The following is a 12,702-nucleotide window of genomic DNA, read 5'->3' on the forward strand; positions in this document are numbered from 1 at the left end:
AAAAAAAAAGCAATAGATTAAAATACAGTCGGCTCTCCACTCACCTTTTTCTCCTGGTTGGCACAACAAGGATTATAACTAGAAACTTCAGAATCTAGGACAGTGCAATTCAGCCTCCACCTTGTGTCATCTGCTCTTGGAACTGCAAAATGTCATCTAACAAGACAAGACAGGTTTGAATGACCATGCAACATCCATCTATTCTCAAGAAAGACCCGAAAAGCAAAAGCAATACAGTACCAATCTGGAATGTTCTATCTCCTTAACAAAATGATCTATTGAGACCTTGAGGTAAAAATGAGCCAGGAGAGTAGGTCAGCCAAACTAATAAGGAATTTTCAAGTGCAGAAGACCTCAGAGGATGAAAGCTTCCAGAGAATTGGAACTATGGGTCCCTAGACGCCAAGTTACTTCACAAAACACTTAAAATGTATTCGAATCTCCCATATTTGGATCATAATGTGTGATGACATAAAAAAAAAAAAAAAACAAAAAAAGGCATTACTGAAGGGGTGAGAGCCAGGGATGGATTTTAGGGACAGCAGCACTGGGTGATCGCTCACTGGGCTGTTCAGCATAAAGAAAATCCACACTGGGGAAAAAAGGGGCCCTGGTGGGGGCAGAGGGGCCCTCTTGTCTCCAGGGCTCCAGGCCCTGCTTCAGCTCACTCTACTGTGGCTCGGATGCCTCTGAAGGCCGCAGGCTGCTTCTTGCTGGCTCCCACCCGGAGCTGTGAATCCTCGCCTGGCTGACCTCCCACTCCGTGTTGTCAGGATCCGGGGAGCTCCGGGCCTTCTTGCTCTCCGCTCTAAAGACAAGGAGACATTTGAAGGGGACTCTCAGGTATTTTGAAATGTGCAGTACATTCTCATTGACACTTGCGCCCTGCTGTGCAACAGCTGTCAGGACTTCCTCCTCCTGTCTAACACTATGTGCTCTGTGACCACATACCTATGCCCTCTCTCTGCCATCCCCTAGGCTCTTATCACTATCAAGCTACTCTACTTCTACAAGGTCAGCTTTGTAGACTCATCACATGAATGACATCATGCTGTATTTGCCTTTCTGATGTAATGGATACGTTAATTAGCTTTATGTCACTATTCCACATAGTGCACATGTATATAAACTTCACATTGTACCCCATACATGTGTGCAACTATGACTTGTCTATTAAAACTAACATAAGTAAAACCATAACAAATAAAGTAGATGCAGGAAGCATGGCTGGACTGCCTCACATACTTGCTCTTGATGATTCAGCTGTCCACATTCCCTGGTACCACCTTGTTTAGCCTTCTGTGGCAGATCTTTTGGGCTGGCAGGATATAGCAAATTCTTAACATAAACTTGGCAAATTTCTTAGTGAGCCCCTTTTAGCCCTCGCCCTCCTCAGAGGGAGAGGTCGAGGTATTCAATCTCCCTGCCCAGCCTGAAGCCAGTTGGCTTCCCTGAATGTTTCCTGGGGAGAGGCGTCTCCTCCTTGCTCTTCCCCATCATGGCTGCTGGTGCTGTGGGTGGAGGGGAGGCCATGGGACCATGCTGGGGGGCTGTGCTTTGATTGGGACTTGTCTGCAGGCTGGGTAGAGGACTGGCAGTCACTGTGGCTTTCTTGGTCTCCTCTGGCATCTCCTGCCTATTGAACCAAATGCCCCTCATAATTTGAGAGAAATTAGGCCTATCTCTGGGGTCAAGCATTAGAAACTGTTTCAGAAATGCTTTCAATTCCTTCTAGAAGAAAACGGGTGTCTGCACCTTGCATGTGTGATGTTGCTTTTAAGGTCCCCCCAGTTCTCTCCACCAATTGGAAGAGTCTTGGCTGTCATGGTGTAGAGGACAACTCCCAAGCTACACACATCCACCTCTGGTCCCATATAGTCCTCATTCAGGAACTTCTGGGGCACAAAAACAGGCAGTTCCACAAAAGCTTTCCAGCTTGATCCCTTCACTAAATGTCATGGCAAAGCCAAAGTGAGCTAGCTTGCTACTGTCATTGTCTTCAAGTAGGATGTGGGGCTTCAGGTCCCTGTGGATTATCTGGTTCTCATGGCACTATTGCATGGCAGCCAGGATCTGTCAGAATTTGGCCCTAGCCTCCTCCTCCTCCTTGTGGCCATATCTCAGTATATTCTGGAAAAGGTCTGAACCACTGGCATATTCTGTTATTAACTAGAGGGTGTCTCCAGTCTCAATGACATTCAACAGCTTAAGGATATTTGGATGATTCAGGTTCCTCATGGCTTTGACCTCCATATTGACACTTTCCAGGACATGGAGCCTCTGATTGGACATGATATTGGTGGCTACCTGGGTCCTAGTAGGAAGGTGCTGGGCCAGTATCACCCTGGTGAAGCTGCACCAGCCAATTTTCTTCAGGAGCTTACAGTTAAGCACCTCAGTGGACAAATTGGAGGTCATGCCCTGCTTCTTGGTCACCTCTAACTATGCTAACTCTACACTTGTTATGCTAGGTAAGTAATGAACAATACCAACTGCACTACCTAGGCTAGGAATACTAACAATACTAGCTATATGAGCCAGGCTAAGAGTACCATTGATACTAACTATGCTCACAATACTAAGTATGTTGTGCTAACACTACTGACAGATGGTATTAACTGTACTACGTGCACAAACAATGCTAAGTATAAAGTCTCGCTATGGTCAAACTCTACAAGTCACCAGCAGCTTCCTGGGTGATAACGACTGGTTATGGAATAACTAAAACCTAGGCTAAGCCTAGATTTTGGTAATTCCTAGGTTTTAGTAATTCCATTACAACGGCTCTTTCTGAGGTCAGAGCAAGAAATGGGCTAATTGGGACTGGGGAAAGTCCAGAGTGGTTTCTTCCTTTTTAGGTCATAAGAACATTTTCCTCCTTAAAGAAGTGTTTTTTGTTCACATGGTTGTAAAGATTGATATTAAAGTCTACGGCGATACCACACTGAATGTGCCCAATCTTGTCTGATCTCAGAAGCTGAGCAGGGTTAGGTCTGGTTAGTATTTGGAGGGGAGATCTATAGTTATTTTATTAGAAATTTAAACCTATACAATGCTTCAGGGACCTTTCCATTTATAGTAGGAGCAAACGGTGCAGGTGGAGAAAGATTTCTCATGCAGAAATTAAGATATAAATGTAAAAAAAAAGTTTATTTTACCCTTTGGAGGGACAGAGAGAATGAGAGAGAGAGAAGAGGGAGAGAGAGCAAGGAGATGAAGTGACATCCCAAAGAAAGAGAAGGGAGATGCCAGCAGCAAGGCCAAATGGCTTGCTGCTTTTATGGTGACAAAAAGAAAAATGGTAATTGTTGTGGAGTAATTAGCAGGCAGTGGAAAGATATTGAGTTGTCTTTCTTGTTTCTTCTGTTCCTGGAGACTTGGTTACCTCTGAAATGTAGTCAGGCTTATCACAGGGCATGTGATTTTTGCCCCTGAGATATTTTTTTGGGCAGGAAATGAAGGCCTGGAGTTTACCCCCCTGCCCTGTAGTCTGGGAGGTTCTCAGGAACACCTTTAGGGTATAGAAACAAATTCTAAAGGCTGTGAGCTGGTGAATATGGAGAGAAAGATGTACATTTCCTTTCTTTTGGCTCTTTTCTGATGTTTGTGAAAACAGAGTCCCAGCAGGTTGCCTGGCAGCAGAGAGAGCTCATAGGATTGATCTTTAGTTGTCATAAGAAAATTAGGGGATTGGATGTTTTCTTGTTATTTCAGCAAGACTTTCCTTACAGTTTGAAAGCCTGTAATAACTTTAGGATTTTAAAGACTTCATAATATCTATACTTGTAATATACCATTTCTTTTACTTTAAATTATGATTGATGTCAGAGTGATGCTAAAACTTAGCTGACATCATGACACTATCAAAATGTGTTCTGTGGTGTGTGATACACAATAAGCTTTATTATTAACATCTATAGAGCTGCCAGGAAGATAACTATCATCATAATTTTCCCACACGATCATCGTTAGATTTATCATCAAAAACCTCACAGGCCAGGGAGAGAGACAAGATGGCGGATGAGAAACAACTGCAGCCAGCGTGTCTCTGCAAGAAGGAAAGATTTTGGATGAGTGTGAAAAAAACAAACCGCTGACAATCATAGATTGGATGAGGATTAGAAGGAAGGGTGCCTGGACCTACAGGAGACTCCACGGGAAGAGGTTGTGGAGCAGAACTGGAAGGAGAAAGGCATCTGCAGGGTCTAAACCCCGAGACCCTTGGAGACCAGTGGCAAGGGTAGGTGGAGTGGTTAACTTTCCCCTCCCTTGCATCTCGGACTGCTGGTGGGGTCCTGAGCTGGTGGAGAAACCTGCTGACACCAGCCCAGAGATGACAGCTCCCAGTGAACAGTAAGCCTCTTGTGGAGAGGGTACTGGGCTCCCAGCTCCCTCAGGGCACATCCTACCCCACAGACCTGAGCCGATCAGCAGGCGCCATATTGCTTCATTCTCCCCTTTTCCTCCCCTACCTGTGGCTGCTGAGAGAGACAATTTAGCCACCACCCAGAGGCATCCACAGAGAACAGGACCTTTCCTTTTGGGCCCCTACAGCAGACTGAGGTGTACTTGGACTGTGAGCTCCTTACCCACCGACCCTCCCTGGTACTCCTTGCCTGGTGACTCCAGTAGAATGGGGCAAAGCCCGAGACAGAGAGACATTGATCCATCTTGGATATCCCGTGGGTAACTTGAGACCAGCATTCTTCTCCTTGGCAGGGTCAGTGATTGATCTCCAGGCCTCAGGGGACAGGCCTGCAGGCCAGATCTCATACAAACAGGTCTCCATTGAATTGCCCAGGGACACAGGAGGGATATTTGTGAAGCAGTGTAGTGAGGTACATGTGCCTTCAGGTGCGATCGAAGTGGGTCCTAGCTGCAGTGTTCTCAAGATGCAACCCTTCTGCCACAAAAGGGCGATGCCCCCAGCTCAGGCCATGATCCTGGGAAGGGAACCTTCCAACTTACATCATAGCCCGGGGAGCTCAGCTGGTTTGAGGTCCTGCCTGCCAGCAGAGGCCCAGAAGAAATCGAGGAATAGGGGAGGCTGGAAAGGAGCAAGACCTGCTCCAGACTGCAGGTCTCAGACAGCCCCAACCCACACACAATTTTTGACTTAGTGGGGCCATTTCAGCCCCTCCTGGCAGCTTTCCCAGAAGCAGAGAACAGACTTTTGATCCCCTCTAACAGCATTTGTGGAGCTTGACCACAGGATCTTCCAACCCAGCCTCACTCCCTTATCTCCCCCTGCTGAGTTGGAGAATAAGGATAGACCTGGAAGTCCCCGGACCCAACCCACCACCTGAGGCACTAGAGTGCCTCTCCAGAGGAATGAGAACTAGTTTTGGGACCCAAAAACATTGCAGCTTGCTCCTCCCAGCAAGCATCACCTACTTACAGGGAGGTTGATTTGCATGGCCTTTTACTGCATTTACTGACTCACCAAACAAGGTGTGGTTGAATCTCACCTGCAAACACCAACTACTGGCTCAAAGACTAACCTGGGCATGTCATTATCTAAACAAAAATCCAAAGGTAAGAAGCAACACCTGCTCCAGATGTGAAGGAATCAGCAAAAGAACTCTAGAAGTATGAAGAATCAAACTGAAAGGACACCCCAAAAGGGGAACACCAGCTGTCTAGCAATGGATAGCAACCAAATTCAGAACACTAAAATGACAGAAGAAGAATTTCAATCATGGATTGTAAGAAAACTCAATGATAGGGAAGAGAAAATGGATCCCAACACAAAGAAACCATAAAAAAAAAATTCAGGACTTCGAAGAAAAATTCACTAAAGAAATTGAAATATTAAAGAAAAATCAAACAGAACTTCAGGAAATAAAAAATTTATTCAAGGAATTACAAAACACAATGGAAAGCCTCATGAATAGGGTAGATCAAACAGAAGAAAGAATCTCAGGGTGAAGATAACACCTTTCAATCAAATGAGTCAGTTGCAGAGATAGAGCAGAGAAATAAGAGAAAATAGCAAAGCCTACAAGAAATGTGGGATTATGTGAAGAGCCTAACATGAGAATTACAGGCATCACTGAGGGTGAAGAGGAAAATAGACAAGGGTTGCATAAAGTATTTGAGGATATAACGGAGCAAATTTCCCTTTCCTTGCTAGAAATCTAGGTGTCCAGGTAGAAGAAGCTCAAAGGACTCCTGGGAGGTTAGTTGCAAACAGGAAGACACCATGACACAAAGTCTTCATACACTGGTGAAAATAACCATGAAAGAGGCCCTCCTACAAGCTGTAAGGTGAAAGCAGCAGATAACCTACCAAGGAAAATCCATCAGACTAACTGTAGACTTCTCTACTGAGACCTTACAAGCCAGAAGAAACTGGGGCTCTATTCTCACTCTTCTCAAACAGAATGCTGCCGAGCCTAGAATCTTGTATCTTTCAAAACTAAGTTTCTTATATGAAGGAGAAATAAAGACCTTCTCAGACAAGTAAAGTCTGAGGGAATTCATCAAGACAACACCTGCCCTCCAGGAAGTACTCAGAACAGTGTTACACACAGATCAGCACAATAAACACTCACCAGTGTAAAATCATCCAAAAATTAGAGATCAAAGGCCAGATACCACAATGGCTCAAGAGAGAAAAGAAAGCAACAAAGTTCAACTCAACAGGATGAACAGAGATCTGCCTCACTTATCAATTCTTTCAATAAATGTGAATGGCTTGAACTGCCCACTAAACAGACATGAGCTGGCTGAATGCATAAATATACAGAAGCCAAGTATCTGCTGTCTGCAGGAAACATGCCTAACCCACAAGGATGCATTTAGACTCAAGGAGAAGAGATGGAAAATAATATTGCATGCAAATGAAAGCCAAAAGAAAGCTGGAATAGCAGTTCTCATTTCAGCACGTAGTCTTCAAATCAACAAAAGTAATGAAACACAAAATGGTCACTACATAATGGTGAAGGGTACCATTCAACAAGAAGACATAACAATTCTAAAGATTGATGTACCTAACTCAGGTGCACCCAGATTCATATATCGTACTTGATCTAAACAAAATGATAAACAGCAGCACAGTAATAGTTGGGGACTTCTGACAGAACAGGACAGATCGTCTGAACAGAAAATAAACAAAGAAACAATGGACTTAAACAGAACTCTGAACAAATGGTTCTTACTGACATTCAGAGAACATTCCACCCAAAAATCAGTGAATATATGTTTTTCTCATCAGCTCATGGGCTCTTCTCTATGATTTACCATATCCTAGGCCACAAAGAATGTCTCAACAAATTTAAAAAAATAGAAATTATACCATGCATCTTCTCAGATTACACTGGAATAAAATTAGAAATCAACTCCAACAGAAACTCCAATCTTTACCCAGAGTCCAGGAAACTAAACAACCTTCTACTGAATGATTATTGGGTTAAAGAAGAAATTAAGATGGAAAGGAAAAGAGTCTTTCAACTAAATGACAAAGAAAACAGAAGTTATCAAAAATCTGTGGGACACAGCTACAGCAGTCCTGAGAGGAAAATTTATACCCACAAATGTCTACATGCAAAAGACAGAAAGATCACAAATCAACAATAGAATGAATTGTCTCAAAGAACTGGAAAAGGATGAGCAAACCAAGCCCAAACCCAGCATAAGAAACGAAATAACAAAGATCAGAGCAGAACTAAATGAAATCAATAACAAAAAAACTATATGGAAGATTAATAAAACAACAGGTTTGTTCATTGAAAAGATAAACAAAATTGACACTCCTCTTGCTAGATTAATGAGAAGCAGAAAAGAAAGGACTCTATTAAGCTCAATCAGGAATGAAAAAGGAGAAATTTCAAATGATACCACAGATACAAAATATGTATGAATACTATAAAAACCTCTATGCACATAAATGTGAAAATGTAGAGGAAATGGATAAAGTGTTAGAAACACACAGCCTCCCTAGGCTCAATCAGGAAGAAATAAAATTCTTAAACAGACCAATGTTAAGCACTGAAATTGAAGCAGCAATAAAAAAGTTTCCTAGAAAGAAGATCCTGGACCAGATGGTTTCATATCCAAATTTTTAAACCAAGTGTGGTGGCTCATGCCTGTATTCCTAGCACTCTGGGAGGCTGAGGAGGGAGGATCTCTTGAGGTGAGAAGTTTGAGACCATCTTGGGCAAGAACAAGATCCCATCTCTACTAAAAATAGAAAAAACATTAGCCGGGCATGGTGGCGCATGCCTGTAGTCCCAGCTACTTGGGAGGCTGAGGAAGGAGGATCTCTTGAGCCCAGGAGTTTGAGGTTGCTGTGAGCTAGGCTGAAGCCACGGCACTCCTCTAGCCCAGGCAAAAGAATGTGACCCTGTCTTACAAAAAAAAAAGTCAGTGAAGATGTAGAGAAATTGGACTCCCGTGCACTGGTGGAGGGAAAGTACAATGGTGTCACTGCTGTTCAAAATAGTATGGTGGTTCCTCAGAAAATTAAACAGAGTTACTATGTGATCCAGCAATCCCACCTCTGGCTATATACCCAAAGGTATTGAAAGCACGATCTCAAAGAGGTGTTTGTCTACTCACGATCACAGCAGTGTTATTCACAAGAGCCGAAAGGCGGAAGTAACCCAAGTGTTCACCAGGGATGAATGGATACAGCAAATGTGGCCTATCCATACAGTGGACTGTTATTCAACCCTAAAAATGAAGGAGATTCTGTCACATGCTACCACATGGATGAACTTGGAGGACATTGTGCTGAGTAAATAAGCCAGTCACAAAAGGTAAATACTGTCAAATTCCACTTATATGAGGTACCCAGAGTAGTCAAATTCAGGGAGACAGGAAGTAGAAGGGTGGCTGCAGGGGTGGGGTGGAGTCATTGGAATTAGGGACTTATTGCTTATTGGGTACAGAGTTTCAGTTTACGGGATGAGTTGTTTGATAAATGGTGGGGATGCTTGCACACCAATGTGAGCGTACTTCACGCCACTGAACTGTGCATGTAAAAGTGCAAGGCTGGGAGGTTTTTTGTTATGTGTATTTTATCATAATCAACATAAATAAGGTTTTAAAAATTTAATGAAAGCATTGATGGAAAATAAAGGCAGGCATGTAGGGCAACTGTTAGTAGCAGTTTCAATTGATGGAACCACTTTGAGAAAGATATTTGGCAGTAACAATGCATGCCGCATGGCCTAGGAATCTCACCTATAGGGACACACCCAAGAGATGTGCCTAAGTGTGTCCCCAAAAAGGAAGGTACACAGATGTCCTTAGCAGCCCTGTGGATCAGAGCCCCAAACTGCAAGGAACCAAAGTGTGCACAATAGCGTGGGTGAATCCATTGCTCTGTATTCACACAACGGCATAATATATAGAAACGTGGATAAAAGATGCACAATGTGCAACAGATGAGGAATCTCGTGAACAATATTGAGCTGAGGAAGCCAATACAGAAGAGTTTATGCTCGGCAATTTCCGTTATAGAAACTACAGCATCAAGCAAAATTGTGTGCTGGGAGAAGTCAGGGTAGTGGTTTCCTTGGGGCAGGGGTAGACATCAGATGGGTCTCTGGGAGAGTTCGTGGTGCCAATAATCTGTTTCTCGATCTGGGTATAGTATATAGTATGTGTTTAATATGTGGAAAAAATAATTGTAAATTGTACATCTGTGTGAATTATATTGAAATTAAAACTTTTTAATTTAAAAACATCATATTGCATATCAAGCCCAAGATGAAAGAGGGACCCTCAGACTTTCATGCCGTCTCCAGCAAAAGCAAGTTCATGGTGACCATGTGGTCCTCTTTGTGTGGAGAGGCTGCCACTGCTCTAAGCAGTACACCCGCATCAGGGTGGGAGCCGAGGCCCAGGGCTCCACCACGCTCCTGGTGAGCTACAAACACAGCCACGGCCACCTGCGTGCCAAGATCACCATCGCTGCCTACCTGCCCCTCAAGGTGAGCCAAGGGCCCTGCCCGTCACCAGCCACCCTGCCCCCTCCTTCCCTGATGTGAATTACTCACTTGCTCTGACAAATCCATATGAAAACCCAATTGTACAGAATAGCTTTTGGCATAACTCCTTCTCCCTGTGATTTTCTGGCTGAAAGCAGGAATTGATGTAGAAGGAGCAGAGCCTCCCCATGGGGAACAGTGGTTGGTGACAACCATGTGATCACACTAGACAGCGCTCGGCAGGCTTGGCAAGGCGCTGACCTGCCAGGCTCTCCTTACGAAGGCAGAAGTGTGGGCTCCAAAGGCTTCAAAATGTTTCCAATGGGGGTCAGAACAGAGGGGCGCTTCTGGTCCACTCCAGAGTTACCCTTCAGGGTCCTCACAGGTCCCCAGAATTGGGACAGCGGCCTTTGGTGTGTTAGATTCTGGGGCCTCCCAAGAACTGGGTTCTGGCTGGATTCTGCCACTTGCCTGATGTCTGTGAATCCCTCTCCCCACCTGAGGAGGGAGGGGTCGTGGCGTGTGCGTGCGGAGCACACAGCCTCAGCTTCCGCTCCGGCCTCCCCAGGCTGAGTCCAGGTCTGACACGCAGCAGCTCCGTACTCTGCTCATTTAATTTCTCTGGCCTCACCTTCCCTGCCTGTAAAATGGGGTAGACAGCACCTACCCTGTAGGGTTGTGCTGAGGATGAGCTGAGCTAATGAATGGAATGGGCTGGAAAGCAGCCTGGGAGGGAGTGAGCGCTCAGTAAGGGTTAGTTAGGAAAACATGAATACAAAGAAGTGGGCCTTCCTCCAGGGCCGCTGTGAAGGCTTCCCACAAGGGCTGCCACACAGTAGGTTGGCGATGCACTTGTCACTTACTGTGTTTGAACCCTGCCTCATCCACAAGAGCCCCAGAGAGGGTGCGTTGGTGGGGAGCTCCTGCTCCTGGAGGAGCCCCCATCCTCCCAGCCTGGGCCAGGCAGCCCTTGCATTTCCCTGCCACCCAGAGTCAACCTCGCAGACAGCGCTGGTCCCCATGGTTTGTAATGTTTTTTTCTCCCTCTCTCCCATTAGAAGCAAGATCAGTGACCTTAGGATCTTCCGTGTCTGCCCTCTAGCCCTAGGCACAGTGCCTGGTACAGAGCAGACACCAACCAAGGGGGTTTGTTTAGAATGAACGAGTGAGGAAATGTGTCCAGGGTCACCCAGCCAGGGCTGACGCCAAGGCCTCCTGACCTCCAGAGCAAACACAGCAACACTTGCAGGCATCTGCTGGTGACCAGGGGTTCAGCCCTGCCCCTCCTCCTCACCCATCCAGTTATGCAGCACATGTCTGTGCTTCCAGGACTTCTGATCCAGATTCTCTTCCCTGCACCCTCCTCACTTTGTAAATCCTTTCCCAGTCTGCCCTGAAGTCGACAACAGGCAGGAGGAGCACAGAGGTTGAAGGAAAAGAAAAAGTCAAAAGCAAGAAATGAAGAGGGCTTCCCAAATTCAGGTGACTCATGAGTGCAGTTGGCCCTCCCATGTCCTCGGGTTCCACATTGATGGGTTCAACCAAGTGAGAGTCGAAAATATTTAGAAAGTAAACAATAAAAAATAATACAACAATAAAAATAACACCCATTTTTAAAATGACAGCTATTTATACAGCATCTAGATTGTATTAGGTATTACAAGTAATCTGGAGATGATATAAAGGGTATGGGAGGATGTGCAGAGATTATGTGCAAACGCTACACCATTTTATATCGGGCCTGAGCACTCCAGGCTCTGGGTATCCACAGCGGGTCCCGGAACCAATCCCCCTGGCACTGAGGGACAACTATAATGTGAAAAAAACTAGTGAGGGAAAAGGGGAGACAGCCACAGCGTGGGCCAGCTGAGGAGGGAGCTGAACCCAAGGGCGGTAGCAGTGGGCAGATGGGCTGGAGAGGAGGAAGGAGGTGGCCTTATTCCCAACAGTCACAGAAACCCTGTCCCCTCCTCATCCCCCTGCCTCCTTTCCTTTTTCCTCCCCCCTTGGCTCCTTTCCTTCCTCTGCTCCTCCCAGCCAAGGATGCAGCATTCCTCTTGGGAGCTAGCCAGGGACACAGGTCAGTGTCCAGCTGAGAGGAAGACCCACGCGGTCATTGGTGGACTGGCCTTGTGATGCGGACACCCAGAGTCTGGTGACCTTCCTGGGGTGCTGTCTGCTCCAACACTCGCCCCAGCTTGTCCCACTTCCTCCTCCTCAAGACTTTCCTGCAGGAAGTGGGGCCAGGGGGAAGCCCCTCGGGGAGGAAGACGGTGGCTCGAGGTCTGCCTAGGGCCCTTCTAGCCGGTCTCCTGGGCACACACTGACTGTATCAGCTTTGGTTTCCAACGGGTGGGCAGCTTTGGACAGCTGGGTGTCTACGAGGATGTAAAGAGCATGGAGCAGAGACACAGGAATCCCGGTGATGTCCCAGAACAGGCACATCTTTCTCTGTGTCTCTCCTCCCCAGCATGAGCACAGTGGCCTGATGGAGCAGGACTTTCAAATATTAGAGCTGCAAAGAGCAACCTCAGCCTCTCTCCACCATTTACAGGCTTGCTGGAGGTAAAAAAGGTGTGTTCCAGGCTAAAGGTAGGTAGACAGCAGAGCCAGACTGAAATTCTCTCCTCCTGACATGGAGTCCTGAGCTCTTCTTTGGTAACATTTTGATGGATGAAACCATGAGTTTCATGTCTTTCGAAATTTCTTGTGGAGCCTAGTGCTGTTCTCTGAACTTGGAGACAGAATCAACTGACCTTTGTCCTTG

The sequence above is a fragment of the Propithecus coquereli genome, unplaced genomic scaffold (assembly GCF_000956105.1).
Source record: "Propithecus coquereli isolate 6110/MARCELLA unplaced genomic scaffold, Pcoq_1.0 Scaffold1, whole genome shotgun sequence".
Classification (NCBI taxonomy): Eukaryota; Metazoa; Chordata; class Mammalia; order Primates; family Indriidae; genus Propithecus; species Propithecus coquereli.